At 38.9% G+C, this 18,319-nt stretch overlaps 1 pseudogene; it reads right to left on the reverse strand.

Annotated features, from left to right (window-relative positions):
• Positions 1–18,319, reverse strand: part of LOC141418107 (ATP-binding cassette sub-family A member 13-like) — a 38,300-nt pseudogene that overhangs the window by 5,539 nt on the left and 14,442 nt on the right.

Genomic DNA, 18,319 nt, shown 5'->3' on the forward strand with positions numbered 1-18,319 from the left:
ATAGAAATGCTAATGATTTTTCTATGTTGATTTTATATCCTGCTACCTTGCTATAGCTATTGATGATGTCTAGAAGCTTCTGAATAGAGTTTTTTGGGTCTTTAAGGTATAGGATCATGTTGTCTGCAAATAGGGATATTTTGACAGTTTCTTTACCTATTTGTATTCCTTTTATTCCTTCTTCTTGCCTAATTGCTCTGGCTAGGAATTCCAGTACTATGTTGAATAGGAGTGGAGATAGTGGGCATCCTTGTCTGGTTCCTGATTTTAGAGGGAACAGTTTCAGTTTTTCTCCGTTAAGTATAATGCTGGCTGTAGGTTTGTCATATATACCTTTTATAATGTTGAGGTACTTTCCTTCTATTCCTGGTTTTCTTAGAGCTTTTATCATGAAATGGTGTTGGATCTTATCAAAGACTTTTTCTGCATCTATTGAGATGATCAAGTAGTTTTTGTCTTTGCTTCTGTTAATGTGGTTTATTACATTTATTGATTTTCATATGTTGAACCACCCCTGCATCCCTAGGATGAAGCCTACTTGGTCGTGGTGAATAATCTTTTTGATGTGTTGTTGAATTCGGTTTGCCATTATTTTGTTGAGGATTTTTGCACCAATGTTCATTAAGGAGATTGGCCTATAGTTCTCCTTTTTGGAGGTGTCTTTGCCTGGTTTTGGGATAAGTGTAATACTGGCTTCATGAAATGTGTTTGGCAGTTTTAATTCCCTTTCTATTTCGTGGAACAGTTTAAGGAGGGTTGGTATCAGTTCTTCTTTAAAGGACTGATAGAATTCAGCAGAGAATCCATCAGGTCCTGGACTTTTCTTTTTGGGGAGACTCTTGATTGCTGCTTCAATTTCATTTTGTGTTATAGATCTATTTAGGTGTTTAATTTCCTCTTGGTTCAGTTTTGGGTGATCATATGTATCTAGAAATCTGTCCATTTCTTTAAGATTTTCAAATTTATTTGAATATAGGTTCTCAAAGTAGTCTCTGATGATTTCCTGGACTTCCATGGTGTTTGTTGTTATCTCCCTTTTTGCATTCCTAATTCTACTAATTTGGGTTTTTTCTCTCCTCATTTTAGTCAGATTTGCCAGGGGTCTATTGATCTTGTTTATTTTTTCAAAGAACCAACTTTTTGTTTCATTAATTCTTTGTATGGTTTTTTTGGTTTCTATTTCGTTGATTTCAGCTCTTATTTTTATTATTTCTCTCCTTCTATTTGTTTTGGGATTTGCTTGTTCTTGTTTTTCTAGGAGTTTGAGATGTATCATTAGGTCATTGATTTGGGATCTTTCAATCTTTTTAATATATGCACTCATGGCTATAAACTTTCCTCTCAAGACTGCCTTAGCTGTGTCCCATAGGTTCCAGTAGGTTGTGTTTTCATTTTCATTGACTTCCAGGAACTTTTTAATTTCCTCTTTTATTTCATCAATGATCCATTCTTCATTAAGTAATGAGTTATTTAGTTTCCAGCTGTTTGCATGTTTTTTGTCTTTACTTTTGTTGTTGAGTTCTACTTTTACTGCATTGTGGTCAGATAGTATGCACGGTATTATTTCTATTTTCTCATATTTGCTGAGGCTTGCTTTGTGCCCTAGGATATGATCTATTTTGGAGAAGGTTCCATGGGCTGCTGAGAAGAATGTATATTGTGTAGAGGTTGGATGAAATGTTCTGTAAACATCTACTAGGTCCACTTGATCTATTGCATATTTTAGATCTTGGATTTCTTTATTGAGTTTTTGTTTGGATGACCTATCTATTGATGATAATGGAGTGTTAAAGTCTCGCACAACCACTGTGTTGGCGTTTATATATGCTTTTAGGTCTTTCAGGGTATGTTTGATGAAATTGGGTGCGTTGACATTGGGTGCGTACAGATTGATGATTATTATTTCCTTTTGGTCTATTTCCCCTTTTATTAGTATGGAATGTCCTTTTTTATCTCGTTTGATCAATGTAGGTTTGAAGTCTACTTTGTCAGAGATAAGTATTGCTACTCCTGCTTGTTTTCGGGGGCCATTGGCTTGGTAAATCTTCTTCCAGCCTTTCATCCTAAGCATATGCTTATTTCTGTCAGTGAGATGAGTCTCCTGTAAGCAACAAATTGTTGGATCTTCTTTTTTAATCCATTTTGTCAAATGGTGTCTTTTGATGGGTGAATTAAGTCCATCAACATCAAGCATTAGTACTGATAGGTATGTGGTGATTCCTGCCATTTAGTTGTCTTAGTTGTTTGAAGGTTTGATTGTGTGTACCTAACTTGATGTTACTCTCTACTGTCTTGCTTTTTCTTATCCTGTGGTTTGGTGCTGCCTGCCTTTTCATGGTTAAGTTGGGTGTCACTTTCTGTGTGCAGGATCCCTTGCAGAATCTTTTGTAATGGTGGCTTTGTGGTCACATATTGTTTTAGTTTCTGCTTATCATGGAAGACTTTTATTGCTCCATCTATTTTGAATGATAGCTTTGCTGGGTAGAGTATCCTGGGGTTGAAGTTATTTTCATTCAGTGCCCGGAAGATCTCACCCCATGCTCTTCTTGCTTTTAATGTTTCTGTTGAGAAGTCTGCTGTGATTTTGATGGGTTTACCTTTGTATGTTATTTGTTTTTTCTCTCTTACAGCCTTCAATATTCTTTCCTTAGTTTCTGAACTTGTTGTTTTAATGATGATATGTCGTGGAGTAGTTCTATTTTGATCTGGTCTGTTTGGTGTCCTGGAGGCCTCTTGCCTCTGTATGGGAATATCTTTCTCTAGATTTGGGAAATTTTCCGTTATTATTTTCTTGAATATATTACGCATTCCCTTCGCTTGCACCTCTTCTCCTTCTTCAATGCCCATGATTCTCAAGTTTGGTCTTTTGATGGAGTCAGTGAGTTCTTGCATTTTCTTTTCACAGGTCTTGAGTTGTTTAATTAATAGTTCTTTGGTTTTTCCTTTAATTACCATTTCATCTTCAAGTTCTGAGATTCTGTCTTCTGTTTGTTCTATTCTGCTGAATTGGCCTTCCGTTTTGTTTTGCAGTTCTGTTTCGTTCTTTTTTCTGAGGTTTTCCATATCCTGGCAGTTTTCTTCTTTATTGTTGTCTATTTTTGTCCTGAGTTCATTTATCCATTTATTCATTGTGTTCTCTTTTTCACTTTGGTGTTTATACAGTGCTTCTATGGTTTCCTTTATTTCTTCTTTTGCTTTTTCAAATTCTCTATTTTATTGTCTTGGAATTGCTCGAGTGTCTCCTGTACATTTTGGTTGACCCTATCCAGTATCATCTCTATAAAATTCTCATTGAGTACTTGTAGTATGTCTTCTTTTAAATTATTCTTGTGGGCTTCATTGGGTCCTTTGGCATAGTTTATCTTCATTTTGTTGGAGTCTGGATCTGAATTTCTGTTCTCTTCATTCCCCTCTGGTTCCTGTACTAATTTTTTGCTGTGGGGAAACTGGTTTCCCTGTTTTTTCTGTCTTCCCATCATTGTCCTTGGTGTTGTTACTGTCCCTGTACTGTGTGTAATTAAGTATTTTCTAGCTTGTAATAATAACAATGGTAATATTTAGAATGGAAGAGTGAGCTGAGATGGAAAGCAAGAAGTTAAAGAAAAGGGGAAAACAAATATACAGACAAGAGGGAGAAAGCAGAACAAGGTATCAGACAAGAGAGTTTCAAAGGTATAAACAGGGAGTGTTAGTGTACTAATCGACAGTAAGCTGAACAGACATTAGAGAGACAGAGAGAGGATTGAAAATCAAAGATAAAAAAATAAAAAATAAGTAAATGAAAGTAATATCTATATATAAAAATGAATTAAAATAAAATGGAAAATAGAAAATTAAAAAAAAAAAAAACCAAAAAACTTCCAAGTTTATATGCAATGCAGTTTCAGTCTTAATAATTTGGGTGTCCGTCTCAGTCTCCAGTCCTGGAGTTGGTGCCTCAGATGTTGTTCTGTAGTTGTCTCATCAAAGGGGATGCATAAAGTAGAACAAAACTACACACACACACACACACACACACACACACACACACACACAAAAAGCCCCACCAGGTGTCCCCAGTTCAAATGCAATACAGTTTCAGTAAGTTTTTTGGCTTGCAGGTGTAATTCGGTTGTTCTCTCATCAAAGGTAGGGAGAAAAAGAAAAAAAAGCGTCTGGAGACAGTTCTGAGAGTGGTATCTGCAACTGTGGCTTGCCTGCCTGCTGCTCTCAGCCTGTAGCTGGCGGCATTATTTATGCAGATCTCTGGGGTGAACTTAGCACTCACCTGGTCCCACAGGCTTTGTTTGCTCAGAGTTCTCCTGTGCAGGAGCCTCTGCTACAGGCTTTCCCCTTTCCAAGCACTGGGAAAGGTGACACTGCCCCGCGTTGTCAGGCCTGCGTGTTCATTTACAGTTCACGTGGGAAGTGGGTCTTCCCCCCTCTCACAAGCGTCCCCGCTCCTGGTTGCTGGGCGTGCCCCGCTCCCACCAGAGCCTCTCCGGCCCGCCCGGCTTGTTTATTTACAGTCCCGGGAAGGATTCCCTTCCCCCAATCTTCAGCGCTCAGGGCGCCCCACCCTCTTTCCAGTGTGTCTTAACTGTTCTTATTGCTTAGTACTCAGTTTCTCTTTTTTTCCCGGGTGGAGGTCAGTCTGTCCAGGGGGCTATGCTGCTCTGGCCCAGGCTTGTCTGTGGGGCTACCGCGGTACCGCGAAGCTCACCTGGTCCGCGTCTTCCCAAGCTGTATGGGCGCCGGCCACTGGCGGCCCCGGGGGCCCTCCTCGGTTCTCCATTTAACGTGAAGTGGAGATTCTCTGTGCTGGCTGGAGGTGTGGAGGGGTCAAAGTTATGCCTTTTCTCGGTGATTATGCCTGCAAAGTGTGTCTCCAGCGTCTCTCCAAGCTTTCACTATAGGAGGGTCGCTTTCTGCTTCCTCCCTCTAACCACCATATTGGAATTCCCTAGAAGCTTTTTAATTTGATGCAATCTCATTCATAAATTCTTGCTACTATTTCCTGAGCTATTGGAGTCCAATTCAGAAAGTCATGGTCTATTCTTATATCTTGAAAGCCTGTGTTTCAAGGTTTCAGGTCTTACATTAAGGTCTGTGACCCATTTGAATTGATTTTACAAAAATGTCTTTTTAGCCAGTTCATTTGTGTATAACTTTTCCCTCCCCATTTTTCCTACTTTAACAGAACTAATTTCCATCTTTTTTGCGAATAAAGCCTGACCTGTTATTACTTCCAGATGAAGTTTCAGCCTAGTATCTACATTCATCCTTACCTTATGCATTTCCTTTACTTTCAGTACAAAATGGTTTCTGTTCATGCTCCTTCACCTCAATCCGGACTTACCCTTTGTAAGTAAGTGGAAGTGTCTGAGAACCTCATTCTGAAGTCAGGCCTAAGCACTGACAGTGCATCATAAATTATGATTTCTCATTTATGTTGCAATTAAGATATAACATTAATTTTTGAGTTAAGTGTGTGGGTTGGTTTTATTATCTGTTGATTTCATTTCAAGGGAGAAAAGGGGGTAATACAAAATATTTCTCTTGAAAACAAATTACTATATTTGAGCACTCCTAGAAATCAGAACCCTACCTGTAGATCTGAACATCCCTCTGTACTTTATAGCAATTTTACGTTTTATTTTTACTGACAGACTTTGTCAAAGTTAAAAATAAGTACTTTAAATAATTTAAGAATATGTAAGTTGCAAACTTCTAATTTTTCTTTTAATTTTGAAATTGGAGAATCATCAGTTTCGTAGCAAATAAAGGAAAAATTCATTGAAATCTTTGGCTATCTCTTTGTCTTTTATTTTTAAGTTTGTGTTATAAAGATTTTGATGCTTTGGTAATTTTATTCTAGAATAGACTCTTTTCCTCCTTCATACTCAGTAGATATAATATTGGTGATATAATCACAAACAGAAACTGCAGAAACCCACCATTTTAATTATCTAAACAGTACAAAGAAGGGAGCTTGAAATTCAAAGGTGTCTTGCAGGTCCTCTTGCCTTTGCTTCCTTTTTTCAGGTATAGAATCCAGTCTATCTGGGAATCATAACTTATTCAAGGTCATGGAACATGTTGTATGTCCTGATGAAAGAAATGTGAAGACATTTCCTTGAAGAGGTTGTGAGAATCAACTAAATTGGGTCTTTTCTGTCAAAGAGCTTGCTAGCCATTACAGCATAATACTCTTTATCTCAGGGTCCTGGGTTTGAAACCCCCCACCCCAGTATCACACTATGGAATATGTCTGTCATTGTGTGGATATTAGCTAATTTCCCCAGTTGTCTGTGTGCTGGGTGGCATGTCACCTGGCTGTAAAGTTTCAGCCTTTAAGCAGAGAATTGTTTGTCATCATGTCCTAAAACTCAAACTGCTAGTTTTAAGATAATCATTGTCCAAAGGAATCTCTGCTTTAAGGTCCCCTGGGCCAGGGGTTAATTATATACTTGGTACTGCCATTTCAGATCAAACAGTCATTTCAGGCCTCAATTTCCCTGGAATCCAAGAATTCCCACCTTATGGGTCACCTCTTTGTCTTTGGGTTTACCAATCAAATTAAGTCTCATGTCTATGCTCTCCAATCATGTCTGCTCTTCCCCTATTCCCTCCCCTAAACCTCAACCTTAGTCAGCTGTGAAGATTGTGAACCAGAGCTACCTCCATTATGGCAATGGGGCAGTCCTGTGTCAGGAATAAAAATTAAGGCAGTTCTTCTGCCCAGTGTGGTGGCTTGCCTGACTTAGGTCAGAGGCACACATACACCCTTCTGCAGAAGTAAATTTTGCCTTGCCCATCAATTTTTGAGCAGGTGCCTGATTTGTGATTATAGTAGCACCCTGATATTTCTAACAAGATACATCTAGGTGGGTCTAAAAAAAACTTAGAAAGTAAAAATTGCGGATATTTGTCTCTGGCAAAGTGTGGGTAGGGTGAGAGCCGACTCTGAGATAGCTCTGTTAGTATGTTGGGTAGGATTTAATGAGGCCTATCGTGGGGTTGCAGGAGAGCATGCGAGGAGATATGGGCTGATGTTTTAATATTCCTTAATGAGAAGGCACGGAAGGAGGAGCCTGAAACAGAAGGCAATGAAAGGAAGAGCAGGAGATGGTGGGTCCCCCAACTGAATATAAGTCAGTTCCAAACCTTGGGTACTATATCACAGGCCAAGGTCTTACCAAAAGACAACCAAATTTGGTTATTCAATTTCCCATTCCTGCAAAGAAGACAGTCTTTCTTTATTCACTGAACCCCAAGTTGACCTCATTTAACTTTAAGGGGGAACTAAGTTCTAGTGCAAAGTTACCAACCTGGCAGATATTTCCCTAGCTTTCTCATTCCATGACTAAAGATAACTCCAGCTGTCTCCCTTGGGGGCATTGCAATCACCATGTCACCATGCAGTCTTGCTAAGCCCAGTGGCTTCCCTCCATGAACTCAGCCACAATTCTCTTTCCTTCCCTTCAAAAGTGACATTGATGTATATTTTCCCTCATATGTGGAAGCTAGACCTATAAGTTAAATACATGGAGAGATACATCTATAATCATATTTGTGTATATACAGAGTAAGAGAGCAATCATATTTACATATATGTAGGGAGAGAGAGAGAGAACAAGACTGTATTAGTTACTCTGCCTGAGGGGATGTCGGGAAGCAGGAGAGGGAAAGGAAATGTTAGAGAATGAAAAATATTGACACAACTCATTGGTATATGAATATAATATAATGTAATGCACTGTGAGTTGTTGACTATTAGGAGAGGATGGTGATAAAGAAAGAGTAAGTAATGGGGGGGTTAATTTGATCAAAGCACGATATATAGAGGCTTGAAGTGCCAAGGCGAAACCACCTGACTATCAATATACACTTTAAAAAATGAAGGGCAAGGGGGTGAAATAAGTCTTTTCCAGGTGTGGGTACCAGAGGAAAGGGAGTGGGCATAAGGAAAGGGGGAATGAGGATGCATATGGTGGATGTATTTTCTATTCATATATGAAAATAGAAAAATGAAACCTATTGAAATTGTTCCACAAAGTAGGGAAGAGGGAGAGTGATGGAGGGTAAATCTAACTAAGATCTATTGTAAGCACATATATAAATATCTCACTGTATCTTCCTGTACAACTATTATATGCTAACACATTTTTAAAGTGACCTTGAGAATGAGCACTTTTGCACCCCAGACACTTAACTCAGGGCTCAGCCTTTTTAAAAATTGTAGTAAAATGCACATAGTCAAATGTGCTGCCCTAATCACTGTTGCATGCGCAGCTCAGTTGTGTTAAGCACATTCACTTCATGATATCACCATCACCACCATGCTCTCCAGAACTATTTCATCTTCTCAAACACAAGTTCTGTCTCCATTACACAACTCTCCACTTCTTCCTCTTCACGTCTCCTGGAAGCCACCTTTCTTCTTTCTATCTCTGTGAATTTTCCTGTTTTAGGAGTTTCATATAAGTGGAACTATATCTGTTTCCTTTTGTAAGTAGCTTAATTCAGCTACTTGATGTAGCTCATGGATGTCCTTGAGGTGCATCCATGTTGGATGCAGGTCTCAGAATTTCATTCCTTTCTAGGACTGCATAATATTCCCTTGTATGAATGAGGCAGGCTAGACTTAGGAAAAGTTCGGGGCTCTTAAAACATACATGAATTAATATTATATTTTCAGGTTAAACATTCTTCTCCTCTGAGCCTTCTTCTCAATTGCAAATATGCATAGGTTATTTACACCCTGGTCTGGGGGCAATTCAAGCCCCACTGCAGCCCAGGGATCCCCCATTCCCCTCCCCACTCATAGATTGTTGGTGGCTAGGAATCACCAGTTTCTTCCCTTCCCATAGGTTAACATAGGTTCTAAAAAACATCTGAGAAGAGAAAGGCTCTCTCTGCTTCCAGCTTCACCTGGCCCACCATGGCCTTTTGTAGACTTCTTCTCTAACCTTTAATAAACTCCATTACCTCCCTTACTGCCCCATGTGTCTTATCTGGATGCTTCCACGTGGGATGCAAAGAATTTGAAAACTTTCTGATCAGAGACTGCACTGCCTGACAGCAGGAATGTACCACAGGTTTTACATCTATTCATTCATTGGTAGATACTTGGGCTGCTTCCACTCTTTGGCTCTTGTGAATAATGCTGCCATGAATGTTGGTGCACAGATATCTCTCTTAGATCTTGCTTTCCATACTTTTGGGGTTCAGATATTTGAGTGCTTTATGCTCTTGCAAGGAGACTCTTCTGATAGAATCATTTCTCTTTTTTCTTCCCTCAGAAGTTCTGTCCAGCCTCCATAGTACCAATTAGATCTCATTCTCCAGAAACTTTTAGAAAGCCTGTGACCATGCTCACCTCTTTATCTACCACCACATTTGTAGAACCTTTTGTTTTGCAGAGCACTACTTCTGTGAAGCTTTGCACAGCCTGTGTCCAGGTGATTAATAACTGGTGTCCAGAGTTCCCAGAAGCAGAAAATTAATGAAAACTCCATCCTATGAGACCCCAGGGCCAAATAAGAGGAGCCACATCCATCTCCAAGCTCAAGCTGCAAACTCATCATCAGAAATGGAAAAAAATACCAGGACCTAGCAGTCTGAGAAACAGAAGAATGGACATGGGCCAAAGGCAGGAGGAGAAAAGAGAAGACTACCAGAGCATCGGGAGTCTGAAACTCCTCTTCCTTGCTTCGTTGGAGAGCTGAGTAGACACTACAGATATCAGAGGAGGCACTTTCAGACTCTGGAATGGGGGTCCCATTTCTGGTGAATTTCATCACCCTGTCCCTCAACTACAATCCATTTCACCAGCAGGGCAATTGTTATTTTTTAAAGAAACTTCCTACTTGGGATTACATCATTCTAAAAATCTTCTGCACAGCAAAGGAAATAATCAGTGGAAAGACAAGGAAACCTCTAAAATGGGAGAAAACATTTGCAAATCATATATCTGATAAATGGATAATGTCCAAATATATAAGAAACTCCTGCAACTCAATAGTCAGACAACAAATAAACCAATTTTTATTTATTTATTTACTTTATTATGTTGGTTTGGGGTACACTGTGGCATTTACAACAGTTCTTACAATATATCAAACGTATTGTATTTGAATTGACCTGTCCATTATTCCCCTTTATCCCTCCCCAATTACTGGAATAGTTTCAACAGGTATCATTTTTCCATTTACATGCAGGTGTACACAGTATTTGCAGCATATTAACCCTCTTACACCCTTTCCCCAACTCCTTCCCCTTCCCACTGGTACAATCACCCAGAAAGGAATCCAATTTTTCAAAGAGCAAAAACCTTAATAGACATTGCTTAAAGGGGATATGCAAATGATCAATAAGTTCATGAAAAGCTTCTCGATATCACTAATCAGGGAAAGACAAATTAAAACCACAATGTGATATCCCTTCACATATGTTTGGGTAGCTGTTACTAAAAAGACAAAAAGAAAAAAAGGTAACAACTATTTGCAAGAATATAGACAAAAGGTAACCCTCCGTACTGTTGATGGAGATGTAAAAATGATACTACCTTGACAGAAAACAATATGGAAATTCATCAAAAATTAAAAATAGAAATACTGTATGATCCAGAAACTTCACATATGGGTATATATTTGAAGGAACTGAAATCAGTAGGTTGAAGAGACATCTATATTCCAATGTTTGTTGCAGCTCTATACACAATAGTCAACAAATAGAGTCAACCTTAGTGTTCCCTGATGATGGCTGAATGGATAAAGAAGTTGAGAAAGCATTTTATATATATATATATATATATATAATAAAATTGCTATTTTTCAGCCTTAAAAAGGATGATTCCCATCCCATCTTTTCTGACAACAGGAATTACCTGGAAGACATATTAAGTGAAACCAGACACACAAAGACAAGTACCACATGGATACCACTTATAAGAGAACTCCAAAATAGACTCTCAGGAATAGAGTGAAATGACTGTTGCCAAGTGGCTAACTGGAAGGAGAAATGAGGAGGTATTAACCAAAGGATACAAAGTTTCAACTAGGCAAGATGAATAAGATCTAGATATCTATTGTACAAAATTGTATCTATAGTATACAGTCCTGCATTGTGCCCTTAAAAATATGCTGAGGTGGTAGATCTTATGTTAAGGAATCAAAAAGGAAAGAAAAGAGGGAGACAGATGCGGATATATGTGTCTCTGTCTATGGTGGGGGGTGTTGAGAGAAAAAGAAATCACCTCCTGTCTGCTTAGGACACATGCACATTTTACTGTTTTACTGAAAAAGTCCAAAATCTAAGAATGGTGCAAAATTAAGTGTCTAGTGCAATAATAGCTACAGTTATGTTTTATTTATGGCATATATTTTGCCTTTGTTTTCAAAACACACCCCAAAACCATATAAACATCTAAGAACATATGCCTGTTCTTATTTACTTAGTTTAGCTGTGAAAAACCTCAATGTAAGTGAAAAATGCTGTCAATCACTTTTTAAAATCATTTTATGCTGCACAATAGGAATAAAATGTACAGAAAAGTGGAGGACATAGCTGTGCTCCATTCTGTGCCGGTTAGACTGAGGATCCAGATAATAGTAAAAATGAGAACAGACAAATGTATGAATGGCTGTCATGTAGAAGAGTGAATGAAAAAAAGTGGGTAGAGGATACTTAAAGACCAATCCTAGTTCAGCAATAGTCTAGCAGACAGAATGCATGTGTACACTCTTTCTTGAAAGAATCTAGAAAGTCACTAAGTTGACCATAAATTGGGGTTGTGCTAAGTATGATTCAAGCACTAGCTGGGTGGTTGATATGAATGGTGTCAAGGCAGGAAGAGGTGCCATGATTATTTTCAATTGTTTTCAATACCTTGTCAACTACATGGTGGGAAGTGTTTGTATCAAGGAAACCAAATATCAGGATCTGCTTCCAAATATTTTACTTGGTTACAAAGACTTTCTGCTCTATGACTTGTAGTATAACTACAAATTTCCAAAAACCTGAATCAAAGAGTGTCACTTTCTAAAAATGCATCCTCTTACCTATCTCTTGTCCTTCCAGGGACTTAATGAAAAATACTCCTTGTCCAAAAGCAGTTGTTGAGAGGAAGCACTGCCCACAGATTGATGAAATAGGAAGAAGAACAGCCCATTAGTGTTTGATTGAGACCACAGAAAATCCACAATACCAAATTCAAAGTGAGTTGCCTTGCAGGACACCTTCCAATTCTAAGCACGCCAAGCCATTGCTCAAGGCAATAATTTAAATACCTGAGCCTGAGAAGCTTAGCAGAATGTCATCCCACTCTGGAAAACATGCTAACAAGCTAGTTTTTAACGTTTAAAGGAATTATTTCTCTTTAATGCAATGCTTGAAAGTGTCATAAATCCAATGCACTGTATACAGAAATGTGTAACATGAATCAGTGGGAAATAAAAAAGAGCAATTTACTATTTTTTATTACTAAGTGATTGCCTAAGAGCAAGCAATGCAATGGATTATCTACACACAATTCTACATTAGAAAGAGAGTGTATTGAAGGAAAGTGTTGTCTTATCTTCAGTGAAGAGGTCCAATGTCAGGAAAGAAAGTCTGTCTGTTGGAAAAGTATCTTATATTTAAAACACATAATGTGACAGAGTTATTGTTAAAGACTAGAAAATATTTGGTTGTGCAAAAAGGAAATGAAATGCTGTATGCTTAGAACCCTTAAATATAAAGTGAAATACAAGAACATTTGAAATTTAGCTCAGTTTATCAATGTCTTTTTCTTTGAAAGGAGTTTGTGGGAGAAAGACACTAAATGGTCTTATTTGTGTTATTCTAAGAACACCTAGTCAATACTAACATAAAATTATTGTTTATGATTTGTTGCAAGTGGGACATACATGCATAATCAAATGGATGAACACTTATCAATGGACCAAACCCTAATTGAATGTACCCACTTTTTGTCATGTGTATCTTTGTGTATGCATACAACTGGTAGAAACCATTGAATAATTTACTGAAGTTGGAGAAAAGTAATGAGGCTGTCATAATTATACTTTAAGGTTTTAAATGAATATGAAAGGTGACTTTCTTCCCATGGTTGTGTGATACACTGGGCTGTCAAGGATTTAGTAGACGACCAAAGAACTTTTAAAAGCCTATAAATCCTCCTTAGCAGTCCTGGGATTCTGCATCTCCCAAACACCTCCTCAAAGTGACTCCAGTCATACTTCTCAACACTCTTTAAATCAAAGATGTCACCTGACCTGCTGGAGGAAGTAAAAATTTGAACATGATGCAAATGGGTACAGATATGACACCAACTCTGTGAAAGAGACTGAGTTAGTATTGATTTGTTTACTCCTTCCACACCGTCCGGTTGAGTTCCTACTGCATGTCAGTTCCTACTACACAGTGCCTGCCAGACAATAATCATAAAAAAATAAGTTCTTATCTTCTATGTACTCTATATTGCAAACCTGAAAACATTCTCATTCTCTTTCAGGAGGTGTGTTTTAAATAGATGAGTGCTTTTGATATAACTAACAGACAGATCTTTCCACTTAATGTGATGTAATTCATGGTGCTTCAAGAAAAATGCTGATTTTTTACTTTTCAAATAGCTTCAGAAATCTATTTCTTTCTATGCATGCAACAAAAAGAAACTAAAGTTTTCCTGGAGGCTGCTGCTGCTCTTTTCCCAGGGTCTTCAGAGAGAACCCATTCCATGAAACATGGTAGTTCTTAAGGGGCTCCCACTGCATCAGTGAAAACTGTAATTTCAATGGGTACCACTGCAAATTTTGCATCCGTGGATAGAATGAAGAGAATAGGTATCAAACATCCCATATAGACCAGAACATGGCAGGTTGAGGGTGGTGCTTTCATTTTGTTGGGTGTATGACAATATAGTTTTATTTTTCATTTTTTACAAAATAATCCACTTACCAGAAGGGTCTGAATGATGAAACTTAATTGGTTATATAGACCCAACGTGACTATGTAGGGCAGGAAACTGATCATATACACCAGGCTGAGACAAAGGGATGCTGTATTAGCTTGACTGAAAAACGTACTCAAGAAGTAACTCAGCATGATAACAGATACCCCAAAATCTAGGAGAAAGAGGCAAATTATGAAGGCATTGCTGTGTGTGAAGATACCACTTGTTTTCAGAATGATGGCCAGATTGACACTACTCAGAATCAGCACTTCCTGGCCTGATTCCTGGAACCAGGAAGTGGATCGTTGCATGCATTCCCATTGTCCACATGTGCAGTCAAAAGAGGGAAAACTGAGAGTTATCGCAAAAATAGACACTTGAGAAAGAACCGGTCAGATCATGGGTGAGAGAAGGGGCACTGGTGAAAAGGTGGCCCTGCATGGGTTGCAAATAGAACCCTGTGAAGGTTATTGAGAAGGTCATTCCTTCTCACAGGTCAGTATGTGATTTTTATGAGCACCTAACAAACATAAGCTGTTCACCACTTTGGAAGAGAGGAAATTGAGACTGAGATGTATGAAGACAACCTCACCAGTACAAACCTGTTAGTAGAAAGGGGTGGGAGCAAGTGTTTTAAACATCAGATGCAGTCAACTGCAGTGTCATTGTGGGGTGTTTTTGTTTGTTTATCATGGATTTGTTATTTTTGTTTTCATTTTGTTTGTGTTGGTTTTCTTTACTGAAGAAAGAGAGAGACAGAGAGAGAGAAAGAGAGAGGGAGGAAGGGAAGAAGCACCAGACTATTCATGAAAAAAAAAGATTGTTCTTGGAAAAGGGACTCAGCTAGTGTGTGCACAGGAGCCCCAGGAGAAAGTTGGGAGGCAAAACAGAGAGGCCTGGGATGTTTATGAGACAGGGCTCATTTTAAAAATCTGCAGCCAGCCTCTGCCTGTCCCCAAAGCAAGGCCAAAGCTGGTTTCCCACTCATAAACCAGCTTCCAGACCATACTGCCCATAGACACCATCTAAGTCAACATGATTATCTGTGGAAAAAGGAAGCTGACGTTGTTCAGGAATCTGTAACAGTATAATTCAGTCAGAATCCAAGGGCAAGCAAAGTGATTCCACTCATAGTTGTGCACATGTAAGTAATGCATTGGTGTAAGTTTTTGAACATTTTCCTTTCAAGTTACCAAGCACTTCCAGGAGCAATGTCTCAGTAGGCCTGTGACCTAGCACTTCAGTTGTGGTTGGTGCCCTGGTTTCAAAGGTATACAAACACAATAGAGATCCAAGAAAGAGACTGATTCAAGGTCCCTCAGGTAGTCATAGCCTGACCCTAGTCCTCCCATACCTACTATAGACAGGCCATTAATCCATGACTACAATTTCTCTCACTTACGTGAGACCACTATCTTCAGGCAATGATACTAATTGATCCTAGATGATCATTTGTAAAACAGGTAAAAACTGGCAAATGAATGTCTCCCTTTCTATTCCTCCACTACTCACTTTTCAGCCCACTCTAACTGGGTTCCATTGATAATACATAATTGGGATACCAATAATAACCATGTCCCTAAAATCCAGTAAGGTTTCAGTCATTTCCCTTTCTCACTTCTCAGCCATGTTTGATAATACTCCTCCTTTCTCTGCTCTCACCTTCCAGAACAACTCTGGTCTTCCAAACAGTGCCAGGACACTTAGTCTCCTTCACTAACAACTTCCCCTTTATGTTTTCTTCAATGAGAACTTAGACCTTCTCATCTGTAAGTGAGCTTTAAATCCACAAGTCAACTTTCTTATTTATCACCGAGACCAACCTAATGTGCAAGCCATATAATTGGGCCTATGATACCCGAATGAACCAAAGAAAGTCCTACCATTAAGAACCCCCATCCTAATGGGGCAACAGAGATAAAATGAACCAATCAACAGATATATATAACATGGTGTCAGGTAGTGATCAGCACTGGGAGAGGGAAAGCCGTTGTTAGAAGAACCATGAGAAGGAAGGAATGCTCTTTTAAACAGACAGTTAGGTAAGGTGGCTGTGGAAGTATTTGAGCAGAGAACAGATAAAGTATGGAAATGAATCATGTAGGTGTCTTCAAGAAGACTGTTCCAGGCAAGGAGAACATGCCAGGGTCAGAGGTGAGAACAGGCAAAGCCTGGACAGGTACAGGCAGAAGATGGGGCAGACCGTGTGATCGGCCAGACTATGCAGGGATTTTTGTACATCAAGGTAAGTTTTGGACTTCAACTGATGAAGAGGAAAAGCACAACATAATTTTTAAAAAGGGCGAGGGTGAAGGAAAGAAAGAGGTAATATAATCAGTTGTACTATTTTTAAAGACCACTGAGTGCAGTGTAGACAACGGAGTGCGGGTGGGAGGCTTGTGGAGAGATGAGTCAAGGGACTTTGGACAAGAGGCAATGGTGCCTGGCTAATGTTGGTCCTAGAGATGGACATGTCCAGACAAGTCCCTGTCATGATGGCCTTCAGAGCGCCACTCAGACTTCAGTAACAATAGTGTGGACGCTCAGGGCTCTTGATGTCTGCCTCTCATGCTAGAGTCTGATACCTTAAGAGATGGCCTCCAGCCTCCCTACCTCCTCTTTTAACAAAGGCCTGCTGTAGAGTGAAAGCCAAAAATCGGCTAATGAACAGAAAAGATAATACGCTCTTTGTTTTGTTCAATTCTCTGTTTAAGGCAACTGTTGTGAGCTATTGACTTGGTGAATCACATTTTAAAGTTAAATACAGATAACTTGTACTCTATACAGTGACTGTGTACAGGGGTACAGTGCTTTAGATATTCAGTTTAGTGATTTTCTTGGATTTTAAAATCATTTTCCATAGTATTCAGAGCCAGCAGAAATCTCTGAAAAGCAAGTGCTATAAATGTGTCCACTTTTACACCCAAAAAATGTCATCCATTCTCCAAGAGTAGCACGATTTGCCACAAAGATGAAGCTTACAGAACCTGCAATGTTGAATCTAACTAATAATTGAGTTTATCTGGAGATGGAAAAAGTTTGTTCATGAGTTTCTTTTTTTACTTAAAAGCAGTGACACTGAGGGTTATTAAGCTCTATTTTCACAGCAAATGGAAAATTTCAAAAGAGTCTGTGAGTATCGTGCCCAAACATTTCTTATTCCTTAAGCTGTTGCTGCAGAAGTCACATTGGTCAGAAGTCTGTGCTGTGTGTGTCCTATGGGCCCCTGTATCTTTGTCAAGGAGAAAGCCATGAGCGACCTAGACCAGGACAAATCTGAACCTGGTCTTGGAGCAACTCCCTCAGCTCCTCTAGCAGCTTCTCCTCTACACAGGGGTCTGGCTGAGGGCACTTATGAGAAAGGAAGTATGACAAAAAAAATGGAGATGAGAGATTATAAGACATAGCTACCTAATGCAGACTTTTTTATTTTTATCTTTTTATTGTTGTGCTGAGTGGGGGTACATTATGGTATTTATAAATGTTCTTATAATACATCAAATAGTTGAGTTCACCCCCTCCATCATTCTCTTCTATCCTTCTTCCCCCAATTCCTGGAACAGTTTCAATAGGTCTCATTTTTCCATTTACACACATGTGCACACAGTACTTGCAGTATAGTTACCTTCCTACACCCTGTCCCCACTTCCTCCCCCTCCCACTGGTACCACTCCCCACCCCCAGGCAGGACCTGTTCCACCTTCCTGTTCTCTGATTTTGTAAATGAAAAAAATGACATTTTTGTTTGTTTATGATAGCTACACAGGGAGTTTCCTTGTGACATTTCCATGTAAATATATATTATAACCAGAATTGGTTCATCTCCTCTATTTTTCTTCTTTCTACCTAAGTCCCCTTTCTACGGTGGCTTCAACAGGTTTAAAAATTCTGTATTCATTCTTTTACAGAGAATACATCGATCATATTAATCTTAACTTCCTTCTTTTACCTTCTCCCTGTCATATGTGACCTCCCCTTAGTGTGCCCTGTTTTTCATAATATTGGGGAATTTGTTTCAGGTCTATATTCCACATATAAGAGAAAACATGTGGCTTTTGACCTTCTGAACCTGGCTAACTTCACTTAAGATGATGTTCTCCAGTTCCATCCATTTACTTGCCAACAACACTGTCATTCTTCTTTGTGGCTGAATAAAATTTCATTGCGTATAAATACCACATTTTCTTAATCCATTCATCGTTTGTGGAGAATCTTGGCTATTTCTGTTGCTTAGCTATTGTGAATAATGCTGCAATAAACATGGGTGTGCAGGTGTCTTTATTGTAACCTGATTTACATTCCTTCAGGTATATCCCTAGTAGTGGTATTGCTGGATAATATGGAAGTTCTATTTGTAGTTTTTTGAGGAACCTCCATACTGTT

Source organism: Castor canadensis, chromosome 2 (genome assembly GCF_047511655.1).
Source record: "Castor canadensis chromosome 2, mCasCan1.hap1v2, whole genome shotgun sequence".
NCBI lineage: Eukaryota > Metazoa > Chordata > Mammalia > Rodentia > Castoridae > Castor > Castor canadensis.